This window comes from Scylla paramamosain, chromosome 29 (assembly GCF_035594125.1).
Source record: "Scylla paramamosain isolate STU-SP2022 chromosome 29, ASM3559412v1, whole genome shotgun sequence".
NCBI lineage: Eukaryota > Metazoa > Arthropoda > Malacostraca > Decapoda > Portunidae > Scylla > Scylla paramamosain.
The window spans coordinates 1,159,570-1,170,068 of NC_087179.1; the positions used below are offsets into that span (position 1 = coordinate 1,159,570).

Sequence of the window (10,499 nt, forward strand, 5' to 3'; positions counted from 1 at the left end):
ACTTCCCAACCTTCTATCTGATCGCCAGTATGGGTTCCGTCAAGGCCGCTCTACTGGTGATCTGGCTTTCCTTACTGAGTCTCTTTTAGAGATTTTGGTGAAACTTTTGCTGTTTCCTTGGACATATCAAAAGCTTTTGATAGAGTCTGGCACAAAGCTTTGATTTCCAAACTACCCTCCTATGGTTTCTATCCTTCTCTCTGTAACTTCATCTCAAGTTTCCTTTCTGACCATTCTATTGCTGCTGTGGTAGACGGTCACTGTTCTTCTCCTAAATCTATTAACAGTGGTGTTCCTCAGGGTTCTGTCCTGTCACCCACTCTCTTCTTATTATTCATTAATGATCTTCTAAACCAAACTTCTTGTCCTATCCACTCCTACGCTGATGATACCACCCTGCACTTTTCCACATCTTTTCACAGACGTCCAACCCTTCAGGAGGTAAACATATCACGCAGGGAAGCCACAGAACGCCTGATTTCTGATCTTTCTAAAATTTCTGATTGGGGCAGAGCAAACTTGGTATTGTTCAATGCCTCAAAAACTCAGTTCCTCCATCTGTCAACTCGACACAACCTTCCAGACAACTATCCCCTCTTCTTCAATGACACTCAACTGTCCCCTTCTTCTACACTGAACATCCTCGGTCTGTCCTTTACTTATAATCTGAACTGGAAACTTCACATCTCATCTCTAGCTAAAACAGCTTCTATGAAGTTAGGTGTTCTGAGACGTCTCCGCCAGTTTTTCTCACCCCCCCTGCTGCTAACTCTGTACAAGGGCCTTATCCGTCTATGTATGGAGTATGCTTCACATGTCTGGGGGGTTCCACTCATACTGCTCTTCTAGACAGGGTGGAATCAAAAGCTTTTCGTCTCATCAACTCCTCTCCTCTAACTGACTGTCTTCAGCCTCTCTCTCACCGCCGCAATGTTGCATATCTAGCTGTCTTCTACCGCTATTTTCATGCTAACTGCTCTTCTGATCTTGCTAACTGCATGCCTCCCCTCCTTCCACGGCCTCGCTGCACAAGTCTTTCTTCTTTCTCTCACCCCTATTCTGTCCACCTCTCTAACGCAAGAGTTAACCAGTATTCTCAATCATTCATCCCTTTCTCTGGTAAACTCTGGAACTCCCTGCCTGCTTCTGTATTTCCACCTTCCTATGACTTGAATTCCTTCAAGAGGGAGGTTTCAAGACACTTATCCATCAATTTTTGACCACTGCTTTGACCCTTTATGGGACTGGGATTTCAGTGGGCATTTTTTTTTATTAGATTTTTGTTGCCCTTGGCCAGTGTCCTTCCTACATAAAAAAAAAAAAAAAAAAGATGGGGATGATGAGGAAGATAGTGACTGAGTAGCAGCAGCAGTAGCTGGGAAAGTGACAATGACTGCGATTCTGACCTCCAAATCATATCCTCATCACACATCAGTGTTGCAAAAAAGACGATTGTCATCATCCCTGCAAGATGAAAATGCAAGTGATCGTGTGAGAAGACAACACACATGTATGGCTGACACCAGTGCTTTAATCTCTGAAAGCAGTTTTCAGTGGCAACTTGTAAATAATTCTGTGTCTGACCAGCTTGATTTTGATCACAATGGTGGTGAAGGAATCACCGAACTCTATGAATTGCCAGACAATCCCAAGAAAAGTAACTTCTTCTTGCAGTATTTTGAAGATAACTTGCTTGACTTTGTTGTGACAGAAGCATATAGATATTTCCAGCAGAAAAATGTTGACACCAGTTAAGTTCACACTTGAAGTTGTGGCATGACATGACATACAGTGAGCTACTGGCTTTCCTAGCCATTATTATGTTCATCATCTGATAATAAACTCTCTCTCTCTCTCTCTCTCTCTCTCTCTCTCTCTCTCTCTCTCTCTCTGATGTCCAGATAAATTGTTCACATAAGGAAAGAGAAAAGGTAGGATTCTCTCTCTCTCTCTCTCTCTCTCAAGGCAAGTTTTACACACAAAGAGATAGAAATGAAAGGAAATAAGCAAAATACAGGCGATTCAAGATACGTGCGTGTGGTATGTTCCTGGAGACGGGGAAGCACATGCAATTCACAGGTCAGGAGGTGTGGTTAGTTACTTCCCAGAGTGTCACTTGCTTCGGAAGGAGGGTGAACATTTGAACCACCATAATATTGTTAGGAAGTTTCCTTTTCTGGCAACAAGCATATCATTGTATTCAGAATTAACAGCACTACAAATCTATTAGTACTGTAATTTTATCCTAGTTTTATGTGATTTTGAGAAATTTTCCCAATATCAAACAATCATGTTCACTACCTGCAGTTTAAGGGTTAAGGGAGTTAGATTAGGTTAGGTCATGCAATATAAGGTTAGGTTAGTGTGGTGGCCAGATATCTCTGTTTGGTGTTTTTCTCCTTAGACTTTTGATGTTTTCCAAATCTGGCCTATTTTGGCCTTCCCATCCTAAAACCCCAATTTCCCACTAGATATCTAAGTTTGCTTGTCCTAAAGAGAGGCAGCAATAAAATACATATGGAGCCACTATTGATAAGATTTACATTAATTTAGGGTGTTTCTTTTCCCTTATATATATTATTATATATATATATATATATATATATATATATATATATATATATATATATATATATATATATATATATATATATATATATAATTTTGTCATCGGAATTCCAGTGCCTAATTAGATCCCAGATAATCTAAAAAACATGCTACCCATCAACAAAAATAAAATTTCAACAGGCCTAGATCCCATGGCTGGTGGCAGCTACCTTAACACTGTGCCATTACCACTGTAGCCTTGGCACCACAACACTAACAAGGTCTAAAACAAATACAGTAAAATCCCTCTCATCCGGAATTCGAGTATCCAGCAGCTTCAAGTATTCGGCACATTTTTCCCTGAGCCTTAAAATCAATAAAAAAAACAATGTGTACTCATAAAATCGATTAAAATTCCCGCCCGAGGCATACTTTGTCCCCTCGCCACCAGAGCGCACTGCTTCGTGCCACCCGCGGCCCACTGCACTGTGTTTATTCAGTGACTCAGTCCCGCGTGTGCACTGTTTATAGCCTGACGCCTTCATCATGCCTAAAGTTGTAGAAAAGAGGAAGCGTGTTGTGCTTACACTTAAGCAGCTGATCAGATCAGCTGCTGATTAAGATCAGCTGATCTTTGTTATGGTAAAATGCGTGAGTGTAGGGTGGTGGTTGTAGACATAATTTCACTTCTATTCAAGTATCCGGCATGTCGGCGGTCCCGTTGATGTCGGATAAGAGGGATTTTACCGTACACAAATAAAAAACAAAGTTTTACACAAATAAACATATACATCCTTAAACTAATTCTAAAAAGACGCCACGACATCAGAAATCAACCGACAGGCTTACGTCAGCTCTTCTTTTGTTACTGCTATACATAATAGTGCCAGCTTCTAAACAACACCAGCCTTGGAATCCCCATTTGGGGAGGGGACCAAAAATGTCCTCATGTTGGGATGCTCTTCTGGTATCAACCCTTAGTGTCTAAAATTTTTCTTTATTAACTTTACAACATTCACAGCCTTAGATGTAATTTTCAGTCTGTAGAACACCACCTCTCCTCTACTAAACCTCATCCTCTTTTCCTCACTGAAACACAGGTGTCTGAGGCAAATGACAGTAACCCCTTTTCCGTTCCCTCCTACTTTCTCTATCCTCATTTTCAGTCCAACGCTGGATGTTGCATCTATATGCACAACAATTTAACCTGCACTTATGCCCACACTCTTGAATCTTCTGAATTTTCCACCATTTGGCTATGACTACAGAGTCACTATCAAGCTATACTTACCTGTGCTATATACCTTTCACCTAACTCTGACTATAAGAAATTCTCTGACTACTTAACTTTCAAAGTAGAGCACACTCTGATTCTCTTTCATTTTGTGGAGACTATGATGTTCATCACCAGCTTTGGCTTTCCTCTCCCTTCACTGACCATCCTGGTGAACAAACATTTAACTTTGCCATCCTCCATGACCCAGAGCAACTGGTGCAACACCCTTCTTGTATTCCTGGCCATCTTGGAGATATGCCCAACATTCTTGACCTTTTCCTAATCTCTGATCTTTGCATTTATGCTGTCATCCTATCTTCTCCAATGAGCTCCTCCGATCAGTCTCATATCCATATCTTGTCCTATCACTCCAATTCCTCCTCAGGATCCCCAAAAGCCTCTGGTGGTTTGCTTCTGCTAATTGGGGGACCTGAGGAGGTATTATTCAGATGTTCTTTGGAATGACTACTACTTCCATGACCCATCCTATGTGCTGAGTGCACAACAGAGGTGATAGTGTCTGGCACAGAGGCATACATTCCTCACTCCTTCTCTTGACCTAAATCTTCCAAACCTTGGTTTAAGACAGCCTGTTCTTGTGTTATACATGATAGAGGTGCCCACAAAAAATATTTGAGCCTTCAATCACCTGATTCTTGTGCATTTTATATTTCTGCCTGGAATCATGCCAGGTCTGTTCTCCAACTAACCAAAAACTTCTTCATTATTCGAAAGTGTCAAAATCTTTTAATTAAGATCTAACTTCCCTTGTGATTTTTGGCACCTAGGCAAAAATATCTCCAATAATTTTGCTTCTTCATCTTTTCCTTCATTTCAACCTGATCACACCACTGCCATCTCATCTATTTCTAAAGCTGAACTTTTCACACAATCCTTTGCTACAAACACTACCTTGGATGATTCAGGGTTTGTTCCTCCTCCTCTGACTACTTCATGTCAATTATTAAGATCCTTCGCAGTGATGTTTTCCATGCCCTCACTGGCCTTAACCCTCAGAAAGCTTATGGACCTAATGGTGTCCCTCTCATAGCTGGGTGTAATAATGAAAAAATTTATTATGATACCCGATAAATTGATAAGGATAACCTTATCAGTAATAACCAATAATCAATAACTAGCAACAAATTTATCACCTGATAAGGTAATAGATGATAAATCAATAAATCCAAAATTCCAAAAACAGCAATAGTGGTACTGATATTTTAAATAAAAAAAAATGATAAATCAAAATCTTTATTTTTATTTTCATATTCAAAAACTCAGGAAAATCTTGGAAAAAAAATTAAATTAATCTTCAAAAACTCAGGAAAATCTTAGAAAAAAAATTTTAATTCAATGTTTATCCTGTCTCTTCACTAATGAAAAGTACTGTCTTAAGTAAAATAACTACATTTGATTTTGAAAATTTAAAACTTCAACATGCTCATGTTCCAAAAACTAAAATTATTGATTATCGCTAGTTTGGAACCAAAAGTATTGGTGATACCAATGAATCGATAATGCAGAAAAAATAATCATTGGATAACCGATAACCCAATATCATTATCATGATAATGTCCATCAATGTTCCCTCCTATTGTTCTCCAAAACTGTGCCTCAATGTTTGCACCTTGCCTATTCAAACTCTTCCAACTCTGTCTATCAACATCTATCTTTCCTTCTTGCTGGAAGTTTGCCTACATTCAGTCTAAATAGGGTGACCATTCTAATCCCTCAAACTACCATTTTATTGCTTTAATTTTCTGCCTTCCTAAGTTTTTAATCTATCCGCAACAGGAAGATTCTTAAACACCTATTACTTTGCAACCTTCTATCCAATCACCAGTATGGGTTCTGACAAGGCTGCTCTACTGGTGATCTGGCATTCCTTACTTGGTCATCTTACTTTAGAGATTTTGGTGAAACTTTTGCTGTTGCCTGAAACATACCAAAAGCTTTTGATATTCTCTGGTACAAAGCTTTGATTTCCATACTACCCTCTTATGGCTTCTCTCTGTAACTTCATCTCAAGTTACTTTTCTGACCATTCTATTTCTGCTCTGGTAGACAGTCACTGTTCTTCTAAATCTATAAACAGTGGTGTTCCTCAGGATTCTGTCCTGTCATCCACTCTCTTCCTACTATTCATCAATGATCTAACCTAACTTCTTGTCCTATCCACTCCTACACTGATGATACCACCTTGCACTTTTCCACATCTTTTTTGTAGACATCCAACCATTTAGAAAATAAACAGTTCTCACAGGGAAGCCATAGAACATCTGACTTTTGATCTCTCTAAAAGTTCTGATTGGGCAGAGCAAACTTAGTGTTGTTCCATGCCTCAAAAACTCAATTCCTCCATCTGTCACCTCAACACAACCTTCCAGATAACTATCCACTCTTCTTCAATAACACTCAACTGTTTCCTTCTTCTAAACCGAACATCCTTGGTCTGTCCTTTACTTATAATCCAAACTGGAAACTTCACATCTAATCTCTAGCTAAAATGGCTTCTATGAAGTTGGGCATTCTGAGTCGTCTCTGCCAGTTTTTCTCACCCCCCCAGCTGTTAACTCCATACAGGGGCCTTATCCATCCATGTATGGAATATGCTTCACACGTATGGGAGGTTCTACTCATACTGCTCTTTTAGATTAGGGTGGAATCAAAGGCCTTTTATTTTATCAACTCCTCTAATTGACTTGCTTTACCCTCTCTCTTTATCACCACAATGTTGCATCTCTTGCTACCTTCTACCACTTTTTTCATGATAACTGCTCTTCTGATCTTGCTAATTGCATGCCTTCCCTCCTTCCATGGCTTCACTGCACAAGCCTTTCTTCTTTCTCTCACCCCTTTCTAAATCTAAAGTTAACCAGTATTCTCAATCATTCATCCCTTTCTCTGGTAAACTTTGAAACTGCCTTCCTGCTTCTGTATTTTCTCCTTCCTATGACTTGAACTCTTTCAAGAGGAAGGTTTCAAGACACTTATCCTTTAATTTTTGATGACCACTTTTGATTCTTTTCAGGAACCAGCACTTCAGTAGGCCTTTATATATATATATATATATATATATATATATATATATATATATATATATATATATATATATATATATATATATATATATATATATATATATATATATATATATATATATATATATATATATATATATAATTTTGTTGTCCTTGGCCAGTGCCCTTCCTAAAATAAATGAAAATAAATAAATAATAATAATAATAATAATAATAATAATAATAATAATAATAATGATAAGAAGGAGAAGAAGAAGAAGAAGAAGAATAATCATAACACATAACACCACTAGCTAACTCATACTCACATGTGCTCATACATACTCACATGTGCACTCACATAATGCCACTCCATACCCATAGCATGTTCATGTGCTCACCTTTAGGGAGCCAAGCCAGTATGGGAGCACATGGACCACACACCTCCATGAGTGCCAAGGTCATCTGTAACAGTATCTACTGCAGAGTACAGATCACTAATATTTTCCTATCATACTGTCAGTTTCTGTTTTTTCTAATAACGTATATTCTTTTACTCTTTCACCAGTCTCAATATGGTTTTTCTTACCCTTCTCATCACATAGAACTTTTCATTTTTGGTAATTTGAACCCCATATATACCCATTGTGAATAATTTAAAATTTATAATTTTTAAGGATTTATCTGCTGGAAGTGATACAGCCACACAAATGATGTATAGGTAAGCACTGATCTTCCCCAGTTAATATGAGTTAATTCTTGCATGTGCATGTAACATCTGTTATGCAAGAACAAAATTAGTCACAGTGATTGGTTCTTTTGTTTGAGAATGCAGCCACTGGCCAATTAAAAATACTGAATTAAATTAGCCAATCATAGCATTTCATTTCAACCAGAGGAGGAAGAAGTGGCTCAATTTGAAATATTTTAATTAATCTGAGGAAGATGTCTTTCTGCAGTAGGTATTGCCTCAATTATTTCCAGTGTATCGCCAGATTTTACAAAGATGAATAAGGTAACAACTCTTAGTCTTGCCAGTTAGATTAATTTGGTTAAGTTAATTTTCTTATGTTGGGTTAGATGGTGATGCATGACAGCCAGGCTAATGGCTGCCAGTTCTTTTGAGAAAATATTGCAAGCAAGTGTTACAGCTGTGATACTTATTTGTGAGGGCAAAATGATTTTCTTCTCATAGGTTTTGGTCTGTTTTGTATTAATCTACTTTTCTTTTTATCACAAAACAAAGTAAATTTGCAGTTTCAACCAATACTCCCATCCTCTTTAGAACCTAACAGGGGGCTGCACCCTCCTCGACCTTCCTAACCTACTGGTAAACCAACCTATTTTTTTTTTTTTTTTTATGTAGGAGGGACACTGGCCAAGGACAGCAAAAATAAAAAAAAAAAAAAAAAAAAAAAAAAGCCCACTGAGATGCCAGTTCCAGAAAAGGGTCCAAAGCAGTAGTAAAAAACTGAAGGATAAGTGTCTTGAAACCTCCCTCTTGAAAGAATTCAAGTCATAGGAAGGTGGAAATACAAAAGCAGGTAGGGAGTTCCAGAGCTTACCAGAGAAAGGGATGAATGATTGGTCAACTCTTGCATTAGAGAGGTTGACAGAATAGGGGTGAAAGAAAAAAGAAAGTCTTGTGCAGCAAGGCCACGGCAGAAGGGGAGGCATGCAGTTAGCAAGATCAGAAGAGGTGTTAACATGAAAATAGCAGTAGAAGAAAGCTAGAGATGCAACACTGTGGCGATAAGAGACAGTCAGTTAGAGGAGAGGAGATGATGAGACAAAAAGCTTTTGATACCACCCTGTCTAGAAGAGCAGTATGAGTGGAACCCCCCCAGACATGTGAAGCATACTCCATAAATGGACAGATAAGGCCCTTGTACAGAGTCAGCAGCCCAGGGAGCAGTGAGAAAAACTGGCGGAGACGTCTCAGAACACCTAACTTCACAGAAGCTATTTTAGCTAAAGATAAAGATGTGAAGCTTCCTGTTTTCCAGATTATAAGTAAAGGATGTCCTAACATTTTGTAATCTCCTAATCAGGGTGCATCACCCCCAATCATAAGGTAAACTAGCCTAAGCTAACATTTTGTAACCTCTTAACTGGGATATTGAAGTCCTCCCCAATGAATCCCCCTGTAAGGTAAACTAACGTAATGTAACCTTCAAAATTCTCATCTAAGTTATTATTAATTAATGACAGGGTAAAATAGGGCTGGAAATGCCCCAAACAGCGATATGTAGCACTGTACGTAACTATAGCCCTCTGAAGGGCTATAGTTACGTACTGTGTATTGGTTGAAACAGCAATAAAATCCAAAAGATAAATTTCTGATGAGGGGACGGGTAAGAAAAAAAAAAGACATAATTATTTACGTGATAAACAACATGCTGATTAATTCAATACAGAGCGAAAACAACCAGATAAAAAATAAGTTCCGTCTGGAGTTGACTGGGGAAAGAATACAAAAAAAAAAAAAACTATACTGCAAGTACATGTACGTATCCTACCTATATTTATGATAAGTCCTCGAGGCCAGACAGGGCTCCTCACACTCAACCGCGGTTCTTGTTCTTGTTGTTGAGAGGTGCGACGATCTTGAAGATCAGTATAAGCTCTGCGAGGTGATAACATGTGGGGTAGTTGAAAGGCACAACAAAGGCAAAAATTACTTTGTTTCGATCTTGATCTTGATATTGATGCAACAGGTGATCTTGATCTTACAGAAGGCTCAGAATTCCTCCCAAGCCAGGCCTTTGCATTGGCACTCTTGTAAGGAAAAAAAAAGAACGACAAACAGATAATGGCATATAGAGTCATACAGGATATATCACACCACTAGTTCCTACATCTAGCATGCCACATTTTCTCTAGGAACTTTCACAGCCTTAATCATCCTTTCATTCGTCTCCCCACACGGTCCCAGCAGTAACAACTCTCTTCACACTAGCATGCCCCAATTCCCTCAGCACCCCTTGCATAATCTCATCCCTGTCTCTGGCATACTTCACACCCTCCAGCACCACATTTTCCACCGTCTCATCCTCTCCCATGTCACACATCTGGCACACTTTGCTGCGGGACTCAGCATCTGTAACTCCTTGCGTTCACAGCCATACACTGTTCCCTCGCTCGAAAGAGATCATCATCCAGCCTTCCCTCATACCACTTTTCATACACTGTGGCCTCTTTCTTTCTATACCACTCCAAAGTGTTCTTTTGTTCCATCTTATTCTTCCATTCACTCAATCCCACATGCTTTACCACTCTATCTCACTTTTCCACTTTCTTACATCCCATTCTAACAATCATTCAGACAATCATACTCCAGTCATTCTGAACATGCCTCCCCTCAAACTGCTGAAAAGCCCAACTAGTTTCCAAGTCACTTTTTAGTACCATCTTAACACACTTCTTCCCCAACCTCCTACTCCTAACATTCCAAAGAAACACCTTTCTCATTAGTTTCGCATCATCCATTCGCTCTAATTTAGCTTTGTACCTCAAGGTTGGTTTTGCACGTCACTCTCTAAAAGTACTCCATCCCATGTCCCCTCTCAAGGCCTCTATCACTGCATACCTTGGTGTATTAAGTGCCATCCGTGCTACTATATTCTATCCAATTTCTAACTTCTCTAATTCAT

The 10,499-nt window shown here is 38.9% G+C and overlaps 1 protein-coding gene across 9 annotated transcripts in view; it reads right to left on the reverse strand.

The window, feature by feature from the left end:
• LOC135115173 (uncharacterized) overlaps window positions 1-9,707 on the reverse strand; it is a 156,340-nt gene extending 146,633 nt beyond the window's left edge. For 3 of the 9 annotated variants that reach the window (XR_010275839.1, XM_064031668.1, XM_064031667.1), the window contains exon 1: window positions 9,366-9,695. The gene's annotated coding sequence lies outside the window, so the exon portion shown is untranslated. Of the gene's footprint in view, window positions 1-7,247; window positions 7,312-9,365 lie in introns of all 9 variants that reach the window. The other 6 variants (XM_064031662.1, XM_064031660.1, XM_064031664.1 and 3 more) reach the window with 6 other exon arrangements.
• Window positions 9,708-10,499: the final 792 nt, after the last annotated feature.